General features: G+C 41.2%; 1 protein-coding gene across 2 annotated transcripts in view; it reads right to left on the bottom strand.

Annotated features, from left to right (window-relative positions):
* The window catches only part of LOC126094853 (uncharacterized), a 90237-nt gene that overhangs the window by 35186 nt on the left and 37057 nt on the right, over positions 1-17994 (bottom strand). The window lies entirely within an intron of this gene.

Here is a 17994-nt window from a genome sequence, read left to right as displayed (position 1 = left end):
GCGCTTACGTCATACTCCACAATCAGCCGTATTGTTGTCATATCTTAAAGGCTGAATTATCTTGCTGGACATGGTATGAAACCTTGAGGTTGAAGGCACTAAAAGACGTAAAACAAAACTGTAAGCACTATATCTGATAAATACAGCACAACCAAGAAAACTAATCATGTACCTGAAAGTTTATACACATGAATTACGAACGTCTTCCATTCGTAAGAACAGCAATATAGAAGGGAAATCACTCACTTTAAGAACTAATTTAAAAAGTACAGGAATTTATTCAATAATAGTTAATGTCATCCTCGTTCTCGTTTCATTGCGTTATCATGCTGCACATTTAGCTAGAATTTTTCAATATTATGTATTACAATTCTCTGATTATATATGTCAGAATTCGTTATAAAATTTTATCAATTATTAAAGTTTTGTTTTGTTCCCTTTACAATGAATCTTAAGTTCATATAGTGTAACCTATCCATTCATTTAAGAGGCTTCCCAAATTCTTCATACTATTAACCATGCAGAAGAATAGACTTGTGAACACCAGTACTGATGTTTGGGCCCCTATAACTATGTTCCATATTAGGAATTTTCTTTCCCCTTTTTCGTATTGCTACTTCCATTGTGACAAATAATAGCAACATTGATAACTATGAATTAAGATTCACATCCATATTACCTGGAGCCATTCTCTCAGCTTTATTTAATAATTATTCACAATTTTTGTGTACAGGCTATTGCAAAATGAAACACGTACACCATTTTATATCAGTCCAAATACCTATCAAAATCTGAGGAGACGTTAACTACATAACAGTTATAAATAATTAAACTTTCTCATCATCCAACCCCTAGAACTGACACAACGTCGGCTTGAAGTGAGACTCACGTGGGCACTAATGCATACAATGAGGCTCGAAACGAATGCGTGCTGTCAGTAAATGAAAGCTGCTGTCTGCTTCCTGGTATGGAAGTATACGTCTTGCCATGCATTGTTTATGCATGACAGATCAGGAGACCAAGGATGCCAGTCAAGAATGTATATATTCTCAAGTTTTTTATGGTATGAACTGCTGTATGGCGGCTTTCATTCTCATATTCCATTTGGTAATTAATTCATAAAGGGTATGAGTAAAGTGATTATCATTTACACCACGTACTGCTGAACAATTAATGAGATAGTGACTACAGCCCCCAATCTTCTGCACTTGAATTTGTTCCCATCTGAGACATAAAGATGGATATAATTAGCTCACAAAGTCTTCAAAATATAGTTTTAATCAGCGGCTGTGTGACACAAAGTGCAGCTTACCTCTCGGTCGGATTAATTTCCTTTTCTTAATCCATGTTGTAGTGTACTACAAGGTATATCAAAAGTTTCAACGGCCCACCTAAGCAACACACCTCCATCAACAACTTGTTTTACATCTTCAAGATCTTCTACAGTCCATTATCTACCTGTCTGAAACATAAAAATGACCGTTGGGTCAGTGAAGATCAATGGACAATGATGGTCAATTATCAATGACGACAACTGTATATACATAAAAGATAAATGTGCGTATACTGTTAACAAAGTCTTTTTAGCGCCTTTGGACATAAGACAATTAATAAACTGCATACCTAAAACCATTTTATATTCCTTTCACATTTACTTAAATGTTTAACTGCAACATTTCACTGTATGTTCACTCTCGAGAAAACCGCCAGTAATGCACCTTACTAAACAGTTGTCGCCATTCTCCCACCTGACAGAGCTGGTTGGCAAATCCCATCACGTGGGCAACCCAAACATTGTGGGACGCTATTGTCCTTAGCGATTCGTAATAGAAGGTGTAAAGCAGGAATTCTGTTGTCTGTCAACAAAAATGTGTTGGTAGTGGGGGTCCAGACAGTCTTCTGGTGTATCACCCTCTAAACGTCTGTCAACTCGATCTGGTCTACTAATGGTTACAGAAAGTAGAAGTACTAACTACTGACGATGATTGCCTTCCGTCATCTAATTCACAGTATTCCATGTGCTGTAAGCGCCTTTTCAGTTTATATATGTCAGAATTATATGTGTAATGTGTGTAGCCTGCAGCAATCCATTTTTTATCTCTAGCATCTTTCAGTGAAACTATCATAAGACTGATGTAGAAAAGAAATTGTATGTAATAAAGACATTAAAAATTTTGAGAAATATATAATTGGAAAGTAATAAGAATATCCATTACTGAAGTCCACTTCATGTTGCACAATAAAGTGTATTTCACAGAGAGAGTGATAACCGCTCTCTGTGATTTTTGTCAATAACAGTTTTGCTACTAAGAGTTCTTGTAAAAGAAAGCTGACTTTATTGTTCAATTGTTTTTAAATTCCTTTCTTGGCAACTACTACACTAGGTATGCATGTGATTGACGGTATATCGGTAGCAACGTGTCTGCTGGACTGTTATGCACTGTAACAGACAGTGAAGCTTTGTGGTTCAGCATAACGAAGAGGCTAGTAATCTCTATGATTATGTTACTGACCATATTTACAGATATAGAATCGAAGTGTTTCAAGTCTACATAGGAGATTACCTAAGAATGACCTGTTCAGCACTTTTTAGCATATTACTCAATTACTAACGTTAAATAGAACTATCTGTGGTATTAAATATGTACAAGCAATGCGGCAGATACAGTCACAGGCGTGATTGCCCCATGGGCACTGCAACACAAACGCAAAAATGTCTCAACTGGTAGGCATCTAATATAGACACCTAGTAACCAGAAAAATCGTAATAAAAGGTTGCAGACCATGTATTAACTGAGAGTTCAGAGATTTTCTCCATCCACTTATGTACTATTCTGGCAATCCAAGTGACTGGAATGGGAAGCATCCCCATGATGTGGTGCTATGCTAAGTATCACTCCCTAAAGTGCAGTATGAATTGCATATGCAGATGTGGATGCTGCTGAAATATTGTCTGCACACTTTACAGATATTGTTATTTATAGAAACATGTTAATTTTGTTATCGTAGTTTCATAACTAGTGAGTAGAATCGTCTTTTTTCTCTTGCATAAGGTACTGCTTTAGATCTATTAATTCAAAATGTCGTATAATAGTTCCAGATGATAACTGTCATAGCCGAAAATAATTTTTGTTTCATGTCTGAATGTACATCGAAGTGTACGCCTGCAGTTATATATATAGATTTGAAAATCATTTAGTAATGGGAAGAGCATTGGAATTGCGGCTGGTATAAGTTCTTCTATCCATTACTTTTCCGGCAGATTCAGTATCATGTTGCTCCATGTACCACAATTCTGAATACTGTAGATAATTAATTATTAAACAGAACATGGGAATTGACTTTTACATCACATCAGAATAAATGAAGTAATAGAGAAATTATATTACAACACTGTAAACGTTAGTTATCGTCGACTACTGAAGGACTTTAAAAATTTTGAATCACCCAAATTTTCCCCATCCTCATTTATCAGCAATGACTGTGCTAGAGCTTACATTTATAAGACACTGGCTAATAATCATGTATGTTTGATGCAAAGTGCAGTGGTGCTTTATTTCTCCCTTGCTACTGCAGGGTGCTAGGCAGTGTGAGTAGATTCAGATTGTGGCTCCATTTTGTGGCTCCACTTCAGGAGTGGCAACTGTGGTCAGCTCTGGAAGCAGCGCCTGACCTGGCATGTGATCTGGTTCTGGCTTTGGCTGCACCATGTCAGCTGCCTGCCCATGCGTGTTTGGTGTGGCCCGCTCAGGCATGAGCACCTGCTTAATGGTAATCAACACATGTGGTGTTACAGTGATACGTGCTTACATTCCTGTTACATCAGAAAATTTCAGCCACACATTCTTACACTTGCTACATCACTAAGCTTCCCTTTGATGTGCAAAACGTGTATGTAAGAAGTAGATGACAAAAAGATGAGTGGTCTCTTTTGTTTGGAATAACAGTTATCATACAACTCAGGAACACTAGTCTAGCCAATAAGTGCACCCCCTGGCATACCTAGTTACATGTTACGTGACATACCTTAAGCCAGTATTTTACACCATGGTAATGTTACACAGATATGTATAAAGGAATAAACAAATGAATAAATTGCAGGAGTGTATTTGTTAAACGTCGAAAAGGTAATTTTTTCTTCTTACGTTTAACATGTTTCTAAAACAGTAACTTAAATATGATAAGATTTTTAAAAGCAGTCATAGAAGCCGGCCGTGGTGGCCGAACGGTTCTAGGCGCTACAGTCAGGAACCGCGTGACCGCTACGGTCGCAGGTTCGAATCCTGCCTCAGGCATGGATGTTTGTGATGTCCTTAGGTTAGTTAGGTTTACGTAGTTCTAAGGTCTAGGGGACCTCAGAAGTTAAGTCCCATAGTGCTCAGAGCCATTTGAACCAGTCATAGAGTTTTCATCACTTCTCTATGCCCTGATATGCAATTACCTTCATTGTCAGTACTCTATGAGTTCTCTATCACTGAATAATATACTTCGTTGTAGAGGCCACTAACATGTAGACATATTGCGCTATAAGTCTTATCGTATGTGTTCTTTAAAATCATAATTTCTGTAGCTTACTTTTTAACTCAATTGTAGAAGCAAGTTAAACAACTTAAACAAAGTTGGGAAAGAAGAATTTTTAAGTGCTCAATGTATGTCGCTACATATCATCAAAGTGTGTAGTACATAATACAGGTTGAATGCTATTCTAATAAGCTTTCATGTACAATGCAATAATTGTATTGTGGAGCTAGATTTCTTGTTCTATACGACAGAGGAAATGCATCAACTGTTTTTAATTTCTGAAGATAAAATACATGGTTAGTGAACAAATGTACACCGCTGGTAGCACAAATCAGGACATATACTATCCAATCCGGAAACACCAAACTCATAAGTGAATAGTTATGACTCTATGCCCTACACCTATAACCATAGGTATAACCTGTATTTCATTTCCAGGGGGTTTCAACAAAGGTCATCATTTTAAACTGAACTTGTAATAGAACACCCTATGGCAATATACAGAGTGTGTAATTATATATAAAATCTATTTTATTGTCAGTCATTCATTTCTTAAATTATAACATTTATCATCAAGCAGAAATCAGTCAATAAAATTCATTTGACGATGGTATCTCCATTGAGATGTGTTTCTGTATGGTGGTAATGTTCTTTAGAGAAGACAGTGAACATTTGTGCATACATGTCGACGTCCACGTCTTTCCAGCACGAGGTTCAATTTCAAACAATAACAAGTTAGTGACTGGAGTTAACAGCATACAACAACCGCCACGAAGAGAGGAGAAGTACGTGGAAAAGAATTTCCGCTTTACTCAGTACTGATAACTGACGCATGGTTTACACTTCGTAGGCAGGTCGTTTGTTTGCTTTGGTTGAAATGAGGATATTAGTTAAATGCTTTATGTCTTCGTCTACAGCTAAGGTCGCTGGACACGAAGTATTTTCCGATTATCATTTACTGGAATTGAAGGAAGCGGCGTGGCCACTTCAAGGTAGCATTCAAGCATTCATGACTGGTGAGCTGAGAAGCCACTCACAACCCACATCAGAATTTCGGCCCTGGGGTTCAACTCGGGTATCCCGAATGCGAGTCTGGTGCATTAGGCACTATTCCAACCCGCTCGGTGCCATGGTGGAAATGGCAAACGAAAAGAACAAGGTTTCCTGAAAGCGTACAACAGGAGCGTCATGTTTAAACTTACGACTTATGAATAGTAACTAAGCATATTTCAAAACTTTTCGAATGCAAAATATACTATGCTCGCCTACTGCACGCAACTCAACGACTTTTCCCGACACATCGGCTTACTGATTACGACCATAGCTTGTAGAATTTTTTTGGCAGTTTCGTCTCCTTTTCCCGATAGGTATTTGTCCGTAAAGTTGGAAATCGTCTTGCCGTTAGTGTTCTGTTTGAGGTCCCGGCCATTCTTAGCAATCAATGAATATTTCTAATTGATATGATTAATTCATTATCCTCATTACTTCAAATAAGCAATACCTTCAGGATATGAGAGTATCTATAGTTACTACGACGCTTTCCTAGCTATAATACATCAGAATATGCTAGTCCTTCAAGTTTAAATGTATATAAGTTTCGTTGTCATAAGAAATGCTGCGTCTGAGAATTGGCTAATTTGATGGTTTTTTTAGAGAACAGTTAAAGAACTTCAAAAGTGATTTTAAAAAAATTTAATGAAAATTTCAGAAACGTAGTTGGTTACTTATTAGTTTTATGGAAATAGTGTGGTTAATGACTACCTGGTTTTGAGTTTCTACTCAGGTTTTTCAATATTCACCGGTGTAGTTTCACTTATTTAGCAGTACAGGCATCCGTTCTTCGTTGCTTCGCTGTTAGAAAGATGTGCTTTCTGCTGAGTCTTTTGTTGAACACTGCTATGTTTGGTTATGGAGGAGGCATCAGTCGTCAACAGACCATTGTTTTCCTACGTTCTTAAATAAAAGACAACACAATGTTTAAATATTTAATTAGTGGTGAAAGTGTTATGGGCGGGGTAGAGCTAAAAAAGTGAAGGAAAAAGGGATACAAATGTTGATTGAGGGAACATGTTATTCTGGTGAGCTGCACCGATGTTGTTCATGGAAAGTGCAAGAACCCGTATTAGAAGGATTATTGTGCTAGAACAGGTACTGACTAATATTTTTCGATCGTCAGTTCAGATATTTTATCTTACAAGAAACTGTTATTACTGTGAGAAACCCGCATCACATGTCAAACGAAATGAGAAAATCAATTTTATCTTGGTCGTGAATTTAGGAAGATATTTTGAAAATCTGTAATGGAAATAATGACAAAACAGATTAATGACTGGGGTACTCAAGTGAAATATGGAGATGTGCACATCGAAGATCATCTTGTTGTTGAAGGTGGGTAGCATGGTAAGTGAACAAAAAGGATTTTCATATTTGATGTTGTAATAATATTCACAGTAAGACTGAACGATCGTATTGTGAGGACGTATCTGTCTGGGTGAATTTCATTGATTTTCATTTGGAAGCAAACTCTAAAGACATTCTGAAGAATTGCTGAGGATACTTCACAAAAAACGAGACGAAACGAAAACGGATCTCCAGAAAGTTCTACGAAGATTTCTTATTCGTTTGAAAAATAAATCGGCACAAGAAAGCATTATAGCGTTCGAAACACAAGTTACTCCTTATATTATCTTACATGTGGTAAGAGGTCAGAAGGAAAGGTCAAGAACAGGAACACATCTCAGTTGATTGAACTCTTACTGTAATCCTGGAGGATAGCAGATCACAAGGTTGCCTTGCCTCTGAAACAGATTATGTTACACCTTGAATTTCATCAACTCAGTTTGTAAAAGGAATACCCGTACAGTCGTACAGAATATCGCCTGGAGCAATACATTAACACTGACTGAATATCACACTTGCAATCTTTCACACGCGCATTAATGCAACAGGTCCAATTCCACGTTAACGCAGACGTGGCCTTTGACGATAATTAACCAAACACGAAAGATGCTACCCTTAACTCCATTCAAGTGTAAAGAAGCCGTGACCTCCAGGATTCTAAGCGGGGGTGTTATAGCCTCTGATTCGTGTATTTGGTTTTGGAGACTAGGTCGGGAACTTGCCGATCATTACTCTTCCTGTAATTCGACGCTATCAATCCTTAAGCGAGGCGGCAGGGCCTGCCTCCGACCTATTGAACATCAGGAGTCACCCAATGGCAACCACTTGCGAGCCACGTGCCCTCCAGCTAGCTGTCAGTACCAGGGCCCGCCAAACCAACAACACCCTCCTCGACCAAAGGCCCTAGCTCCACACGTATGATCGGATCGATATTTGCAACCCAAGCCGTTGGTGTCGGCAGCGGAGTGTCATGCAGCCAAAATTAAAGCCTCCACACCTCACACACACTGAACGGTGATAAACAAGGAGCGTTGTTTTTATCCTGTTCTTTGTGTCAGCATCGGCTTTCACCTGGCGATTAGAGCTTATTGCGAAGATTGACTTGCCCGTGATGTATGAGCGATTTTTCTATCTGCAACAAAATTTTCCATTGTTATGCCACCTGAAGCCTCACGATGGTTTCCATTCTTCCATTTCTTACTGTTAAACAGTGTAATTCGTCTTGAGTGATTCATGCTATTTAATCAATGATATTTAATCAAATAGAATATAACACGTTTCCATCGAGTGAGAAACTCGCTTCATCTTTAAGTATAAGTATATCTTAAATTGATGTAGTCTCTTTATAACGATAAGTATTGCTTTACTTATGAATTAAAAAATATCTGTCAGTGTTGTTTGTTTCAATTGTTTCTCCTTATTTGTAACTTTTGTTGCTGAAGCTGTATATAATAGTCTCACTGAATACTGAATACTTACTATTTAGCCGACCACAGTGGCCAAGCGGTTTTAGGCGCTCCAGTCTGGAACCACGCGACCGCTGGGGTCGCAGGTTTGATTCCTGCCTCAGGCATGGCTGTGTGTGATATCCTTAGGTTAGTTAGGTTTAAGCAGTTCTAAGTTCTAGGGGACTGATGACCTCAGAAGTTAAGTCCCATAGTGCTCAGAGCTATTTGAACAATTTTTTCAATCATTTGAACTTACTATTTTTTGTAGCTCATCCTATGGGGCAGTCGCTGAGTTTTTATAAGAAGAATTTGTTTTTCCAGTCGCCTCTGTGAGAATGTCATTGAAATAATCGTTACTTACTTCTAACTTATACAACGTACATGTTTTATGTTAAGGGAGTCCATTCTGTCAGCACGAACAGAAACTGATGCACCAGTAATTTTGAAGATTCACGTCAAAAATATTTTCAACCAAGCCACTTAACTTCCAAAAATAAATATCTAGTCCTCACATAACGAATGACGTCGAGAGAGAAAAAGTTCGAGGATAGTAATATTATCATGAAAGACTCGGCGCTGTTTCCTCTCTTGAGGATCTAACTTGCATTCTTATGCGATCTGGAATCACGATTCTGTATTGAATGAGTCCGACGACGGACAATTATTTATGCTGAAAGATTTTTCGGTATTCTTTCTTTGCTCAGATCTTATATAAATGATATTGCACGTATCACTTTACACTTTTCGTAGATAACATTCGGAGATCTACCACCGATTTTGGAAGTCATTGCTACGAAACTGCAGTTGCAGCGGAATGTGAAGATCATGAAATGTGATGGAATCTAATTTTAACAGAAGACTCGTTTGGTCGATCCCTTCGTACTTCCAAGACGCCTCTTAGTGGCATTCACATTATCGTTACTGCTGCTAACATGCTATTTTCATTGCCTTCTATCAGCAGCTCTTCTTTTTACTTGGAGCATTTTTTCCTCTACACTTCCAGTTTCTAGAAATTTTTTTATAATATTCGCAAAGACAAATCGCGACAGTTATCACTATCTGGTTACTCATCAGTCTCTAGTAGTTGGGCGACATTCTCCATAAACGATATTCACGTTCTCGACTGCGTATGCATTGTGAATGTCTTTTTTTTTTCTACTGTCATATACATTGTAAGTGTCTAAATGGCTTTTCAGTTATGTTATTTGATTGTTACAACAGCAGAATATAGACTACTGGGCCTCAATTGCAGAGGTAAAAACAAGTATAATACCTGAGTTTTGTGTTTGCTTACATTTAATATAATGGGACTGATGTGCGTGGAGTCACTTCTTCTGTCGGCGTAACAGTGGTTTGCGGAGCTGTTGTCCTGAAACCATTTGATGAGGTCCAATTCATGGTAAGCCGCCGAAGTTCTCTTAGAACCTTGTTACAAATGACACAGAAAAATGTATATAGTTCAGTTACAAAATACAAAGTCCGTATCATAATTCATGGACTATAGACGGTAAAAATTTGTTGCTAAAATTGGGAAATTCCCTTAATGTCAGCTATAATTTGACGAAAATCTCACTAAGACATGATTATTCATTCTGGGTATACGTTCGGTTTCTTCCTTAGTTCAAATTCTCGTCCGGCGATCAAGATATAATATGTTTTCGACGATTTCCCCAAATCGCTCGAAGAAAATACCGGGATGCTTCTTTGAAAAGGGGACGGCCGATTTATTTTCCATCTTTTCCTAATGTAAGCTTGTGCTCGGTCCCTAATGTCTCGCTGTCGACGGGATGTTTGGTGTGTAGTGGCGGGTGGATTTCGCGACCCTCAGGAAGCTGCGGACCCAGATCTGTTTTACACTGTAGAAACATGAAATATATCTGGCTCTGCCTTGACATCCATGTCCTTACAAACGCAGATGCATCCGTAAAACCGCGTGTACTATGTAACAGCACGACATCGTGGTTAAGCTGCCATTATCGAGAACGTGAAATTAGAAGTAGAGCAACAAATTCTCGGTTTGGCGGGGGTTTTACTTAGTGTGTATAACTCACTCACTTACGATGTTTCTCATTGAATGTAACTAATTGTTTAATACAGGCGAGGCCATTGACTGAGTGGCGATTGGTTTTCGCAGCACACTAGTGGATACTTGACAGCCGAAACTTATCGTCAATAAACTCTGACAGGCAAGTCAGACTATGTACCATAATTTCGTGTATCGCTAGGCCTTATTGTCTGTTGTGAGACGAATGTAGTGTCTCAGTGTAGTTTATCACCCAGTGCCACAGAATCAACATTCCGACTCTGCGTCAAGGCTATTACCCTGAGACGGTTAAAGGAGGTTACACACAAGACAGACGCAGTTTAGGATGTATTGAGTCTGCTGCAGTGCTTCATATCGAAGCTTTGGGAACCGCTGTAGAACTAGGAGATTTTCATCGAAATCCGGTGAGAGGATCGGGTAACAGTAATATTGTGGACATCCGATCCTCACTGCATTCAGAATGCGACAATGCCAGCAACGAATCACACTCTAGAGATTTATGACGGAGGTCTTCTGCTAATGAAATTCTTCGTTTTAAAAAATTCTCTGTGTGCTCTATCTGACCCAACCAAATCACAAGTGATTTGTAAGACGGGATATATGTACTTATGTGTAACGAGTGGGAGGAACTTCACCAACTGAAAGCGCATATGTTTGCCATTAGATGGGAGCCAGCCTGAGACGTTGAGATATTGTCTCCTCCTACCACTCAGAGCTGACTATACTCCGATTCAAGTTGAGCACCACACTTTACGATGCACAAGAAAGCCACAATTCCATCTCTAGACAGAGCAGAGTTCCGCACTTCCCACTTGAATCTTATCTTTAGATAAGCTTCACTTGTTCTTAGAGATGATCGAAAACATGTTTTGTTCCCTATGAGGATGTTAAAAATACAGCCAAAGTGACAAGTTCTCAACTTTTTTTTTACTTCTCTTTGTTGCATGATAAACTGTCTGCTATCCCATCATTTATCTTTCAGGAAAAAATTGATAACGAACGAGGTTGCCTCCAAGGCGTTCTGAGAACGTCCTAAATTGTTGGCTGCCATAGGTCTCAATATGTAAATATTTTACAACCACCTCTACCTTTTTTGTGTTCATAGCCTTTGAAGTAGCGAGAATCGTTTGTAAACATGATATTAATTGTATTATAATTAAGACTGGAGGCGGCAAAAAGTAGAAATCACATAATGGTTACATCGGCATATTGTAAGGTGGCCCTCTGTATCCCGTTATTACCTTAAAAATTCGGAGACATGAAAATGGAAGTAAAATTATGAAAAAGAGATTGCTGTATAGATAGACTGAATTAGTATTTGTAACCAGTTGTCCTTCAGTCATTGAACAACGCTTCATTAGGCTGTCTAATCTGCTCATTATGTATTAATTCCGTGCATTTGGAAATATTCTTCCACAATAAGTAGGTCCTTCAAGGCGTTGGATACATTAATATTTGTACGCTGTCTTTATTCAGTTTCACAGAATTAGTCATTATTACTATGGCTATTCTACTACTTAAACTTGGATGACATTGTCGAAGATGCCATGAGCACTTCCCAACCCTTTGCTCATTTCAATCATTCAGAATTTAGACGTAAAATAAAGTGCAGTTGAATTCCTACATGATACTACCTGTATTCTACATACACTATGTGAGCAAAAGTACCCGGACACCTGGCTGAATATCGCTTACAAGTTCGTGGCGTTCTCCAACGGTAACGCTAGAATTCAGTATGCTGTTGGCCCACCCTTAGCCTTGATGCAGCTTCCACTCTCCCAGGCAAACGTTCATTCATGTGTTGGAAGGTTTCTTGGGGAATGGCAGCCCATTCTTCACGTAGTGTTGCACTGAGGAGAGGTATCGATGTCGGTCGGTGAGGTCTGGCACGAAGTCGGCGTTCCAAAACATCGCAAAGGAGTTGTATAGGATTCAGATCAGGACTCTGTGCAGGCCAGTCCACAACAGGGATTTTATTGTCGTGCAACCACTCCGCCACAGGCCGTGCATAATGAACAGGTGCTCCATCGTGTCGAAAGAAGCAATCGCCATCCCGGAATTGCTCTTCAATAGTGGGAAGCAAGAAGGTGTTTAAAACATGAATGTAGGCCTTTGGTGCGATAGTGCCACGCAAAACAAGGGTGCAAGCCCCCTCCATGAAAAACATGAAAAAACTACCACACCATAACACTACCGCCTCCGAATTTTACTGTTGGCACTACACACGCTGGCACATGTCGTTCACCTGTCATGCGCCATACCCACACCCTGCCATCGGATCACCACATTGTGTACCATTATTCGTCACTCCACACAACGTTTTTCCATTGTTCAGTCACCCAATATTTACACTCCTTACACCAAGCGAGGCGTCGTTTGGCATTTACGATCGTGATGTGTCGCTTAGGAGTAGCCGCTCGATTTTGAAATCCAAGTTTTCTCACCTCCCGCCTATCTGTCATATTACATTCAGTGGATCCTGATGCAGTTTGGAATTCCTGTGTGATGGTCTGGATAGATGTCTACCTATTATACATTACGACCCTCTTCAACTGCCGGCGGTCTCTATCAGTCAACAGACGAGGTCGGCCTGTACGCTTTTGTGCCGTACGTGTCCCTTCACGTTTCTGCATCACTATCAGATCGGAAACAGAGGATCTAGATATTTTCAGGAGTGTGGAAACCTCGCGTACAGACGTATGACGCAAGTGTCACCCAATCACCTGAACAGGTTTGAAGTCCGTGAGCTCCACAGTGCGCCAGATTCTGCTCTCTCACGATGTCTAATAACTACTGAAGTCGCTGATATGGAGTACCTGGCAATAGGTGGTAGCACTATGTGTGTAATATGACAAACGTACCTTTCTTTGAGTGTCCAGATACTTCTGATCACATAGTGTATATATTTACTTAGAGAAGACAGTAATTACTGTTGGTACACTTTTACAATGACTCAATTGAAGTCCTCTTGATTTAAATGATAATTAATTGAAACCCTCAGCTGCCGACAGTTGTTGTCGATATACTTTGATGGGAACAGCTGAAAATGTGTGCCCCGATCGAGACTCGAACCCGGGGTCTGCTGTTTAAATGGCAGACGCTCTATCCATCTGAGCCACCGAGGACACATATGAATAGCGCAACTGAAGGCACTTATCACTTGCACGCTTCCGGTGAGACCCACATTGTCAACTGCCCACAAGCTACGTACGTAATGTACCTAATAGGTATTTGGCCATCCACTCATTACTCGCGCACACTTGGATGACGATTCCTGTAAGAGTTCGAGCAATTTCTGCCCGTTCGCATAGACGAGGGTCAATGGCTGGGTAGCCTTTAAATACCGGGTGATCAAAAAGTCAGTATAACTCTGAAAGCCGGCAGGAGTGGCCGGTCTGTTCTAGGCGCTACAGTCTGGTACCGAGCGACCGCTACGGTCGCAGGTTCGCATCCTGCGTCGGGCATGGATGTGTGTGATGTCCTTAGGTTAGTAAGGTTTAATTAGTTCTAAGTTCTAGGCGACTGATGACCTCAGAAGTTAGGTCGCATAGTGCTCAGAGCCATTAGAAGAATTAAATTTGAAAACTTAATAAACCACGGAATAATGTAGATAGGTAAAAATTGACACGCATGCTTGGAATGACATGGGGTTTATTAGAACCAAAATGCAAGATGGCGCTCCACCGCATGTTGCTAGACGCGCGAAAGATCTCTTGCGTGCGTCGTTTGGTGATGATCGTGTGCTCAGCCGCCTCTTTCGTCATGCTTGGCCTCCCAGGTTCCCAGACCTCAGTCCGTGCGATTATCGGCTTTGTGGTTACCTGAAGCCGCAAGTGTATCGCGTTCGACCGACATCTCTAGGGATGCTGAAAGACAACAGCCGACACCAATGCCTCACCATAACTCCGGACATGCTTTACAGCGCTGTTCACAACATTATTCCTCGACTACAGATATTGTTGAGGAATGATGGTGGACATATTGAGCATTTCCTGTAAAGAACATCATCTTTGATTTGTCTTACATTTTTATGCTAATTATTCTCATCAGGTGAAGCGCCATCTGTCGGACATTTATTGAACTTTTGTATTATTTGGTTCTAATGAAACCCCATGTCATTGCAGGCAATTGTGACTTTTTGATCACTGGGTACTTAAATGGTATCTGTATTCTCTTGATTTCTTCCAATGTTTAGAGTCATTAAATAATTATATCACCATAACCCTTCCAAATAGGAACAATGTGATTTGATATTAAAATTTTCTATTCGTCTCTTTACAGAATGAACCAGAGCTCTTTTGCAACACCATCTGCTGCTTTGAAAAATGTTAGTAATTGACATTTAGATCTGAATGAGAAACACTGAGGCCATAAAGATATGGGGAAGGTTTCTCCCAGCATAGAACACATTTACAGTAAGCACATAATTCCCTTAAAAGCTTCACAATTTTGATAACATTGTCTCTCATAGTCCACATATGTCTGTATGTCTGCTTCCAAGTGTAAGACACTGGGTAACAAAACCATTTTTGTTAAGCGCATCGGTGCTTTATTTCTGCTTTGTGAGTACAGGATACAGGACAGTATGAGCAGCTCCAGACTGCGTCTCCATGGTGTGGCGCCCCCTCAGCAACGGCGACTACGCTCTGTGGGCGGCTCTGCGGGCGGCGCCTGACCTGGCGTGGGGCCTGACTGCAGCTCTGCCCGCAGCGTGTCGGCTGCCTGCCCTCGCATGCTTGGCGTGGCCAGCCCGGGCGTGAGCACCTGCTCAACAGGAAACAACACACGTGACGTCCCAGTGACACCTGGTTACCTTCTTTCTTACCAGAAAAGTTCAGAAGCCGTAATACCAACACCTGTTACTGCTGCTGCAAACACTATGCTCGCGTTTTATAGGCGCAAAGTATACTTCAGAAGCGTTTAACACATATGTGACTGGTTTGCTTTCACTGAAATAGTTGCTACCTTATACTTCAGGAACGCTGATCTAGCCTACAATTGCTAGTCGTGGTATATTTAGTTCCAAATAATATAGTGTAATACCTGTCGGTGTTTTCACTATGGTGCTCTGATACATGTATTTACAAAATTGTAAACAAAGAAATTGGTAGAAAAATAGGTATCTGTGATAATACTCATAATACCATTTATCTTTTGTCCACGTTTAAAATGTTCATAAATGAATTTCCCAAAACAAGTGAAACAATATAAAAGAACTCAACCAATAGGCCTATACAAAAGCTCAGTGTTCGTCAGTACATAGCTCTAAAATACACTCCTGAAATGGAAAAAAGAACACATTGACACCGGTGTGTCAGACCCACCATACTTGCTCCGGACACTGCGAGAGGGCTGTACAAGCAATGATCACACGCACGGCACAGCGGACACACCAGGAACCGCGGTGTTGGCCGTCGAATGGCGCTAGCTGCGCAGCATTTGTGCACCGCCGCCGTCAGTGTCAGCCAGTTTGCCGTGGCATACGGAGCTCCATCGCAGTCTTTAACACTGGTAGCATGCCGTGACAGCGTGGACGTGAACCGTATGTGCAGTTGACGGACTTTGAGCGAGGGCGTATAGTAGGCATGCGGGAGGCCGGGTGGACGTACCGCCGAATTGCTCAACACGTGGGGCGTGAGGTCTCCACAGTACATCGATGTTGTCGCCAGTGGTCGGCGGAAGGTGCACGTGCCCGTCGACCTGGGACCGGACCGCAGCGACGCACGGATGCACGCCAAGACCGTAGGATCCTACGCAGTGCCGTAGGGGACCGCACCGCCACTTCCCAGCAAATTAGGGACACTGTTGCTCCTGGGGTATCGGCGAGGACCATTCGCTACCGTCTCCATGAAGCTGGGCTACGGTCCCGCACACCGTTAGGCCGTCTTCCGCTCACGCCCCAACATCGTGCAGCCCGCCTCCAGTGGTGTCGCGACAGGCGAAAAAAGAGGGACGAATGGAGACGTGTCGTCTTCAGCGATGAGAGTCGCTTCTGCCTTGGTGCCAATGATGGTCGTATGTGTGTTTGGCGCCGTGCAGGTGAGCGCCACAATCAGGACTGCATACGACCGAGGCACACAGGGCCAACACCCGGCATCATGGTGTGGGGAGCGATCTCCTACACTGGCCGTACACCACTGGTGATCGTCGAGGGGACACTGAATAGTGCACGGTACATCCAAACCGTCATCGAACCCATCGTTCTACCATTCCTAGACCGGCAAGGGAACTTGCTGTTCCAACAGGACAATGCACGTCCGCATGTATCCCGTGCCACCCAACGTGCTCTAGAAGGTGTAAGTCAACTACCCTGGCCAGCAAGATCTCCGAATCTGTCCCCCATTGAGCATGTTTGGGACTGGATGAAGCGTCGTGTCACGCGGTCTGCACGTCCAGCACGAACGCTGGTCCAACTGAGGCGCCAGGTGGAAATGGAATGGCAAGCCGTTCCACAGGACTACATCCAGCATCTCTACGATCGTCTCCATGGGAGAATAGCAGCCTGCATTGCTGCGAAAGGTGGATATACACTGTACTAGTGCCGACATTGTGCATGCTCTGTTGCCTGTGTCTATGTGCCTGTGGTTCCGTCAGTGTGATCATGTGATGTATCTGACCCCAGGAATGTGTCAATAAAGTTTCCCCTTCCTGGGACAATGAATTCACGGTGTTCTTATTTCAATTTCCAGGAGTGTATTACTCGTTGAACCCTATTTGAATGAACTTCCAAGTGCAATGTAAGAATTCTACCGGTAAGACAGATTTATTGTTCTAATCCCAAAGAAAGTAGGTGTTGACAGATGCGAAAATTACCGGATGCAAATTACTAACGCGAATTCTTTACAGACGAATGGAGAAACTATTAGAAACTGACCTCGGGGAAGATCAGTTTGGATTCCGTAGAAATATTGGAACACGTGAGGCAATACTGACCCTACGACTTATCTTAGAAGCTAGATTAAGGAAAGCAAACCTACGTTTCTAGCATTTGTAGACTTACAGAAACCTTTTTACAATGTTGACTGGAATACTCTCTTTCAAATTATGAAGGTGGTGGGGGTAAAATACAGGGAGCGAAAGGCAATTTACAATTTGTACAGAAACCACATGGCAGTTATAAGAGTTTAGGGATATGAAAGGGAAGCAGTGGTTGGGAAGGGAGTGAGACAGGGCTGTAGTCTCTCCCCAATGCTATTCAATCTGTATATTGAGCAAGCAGTGAAGGAAACAAAAGAAAAATTTGGAGTAGGTATTAAAATCCATGGAGAAGAAATAAAAACTTTGAGGTTCGCCAATGACATTGTAATTCTGTCAGAGACAGCAAAGGACTTGGAAGAGCAGTTGAACGGAATGGATAGTGTCTTGAAAGGAGGATATAAGATGAACAACAAAAGCAAAACGAGGATAATGAAATGTAGTCGAATTAAATCGGGTGTTGCTGAGGGAATTAGGTTAGGAAATGAGACAATTAAAGTACTAAAGGAGTTTTGCTATTTGGGGAGCAAAATAACTGATGATGGTCGAAGTAGAGATGATATAAAATGTAGACTGGCAATGGCAAGGAAAGCGTTTCTGAAGAAG

This window comes from Schistocerca cancellata, chromosome 8 (assembly GCF_023864275.1).
Source record: "Schistocerca cancellata isolate TAMUIC-IGC-003103 chromosome 8, iqSchCanc2.1, whole genome shotgun sequence".
Taxonomy (NCBI): Eukaryota; Metazoa; Arthropoda; class Insecta; order Orthoptera; family Acrididae; genus Schistocerca; species Schistocerca cancellata.
Note: the sequence above shows the minus strand (reverse complement) of the source record. Positions and strands in the feature narration are given on the sequence as shown.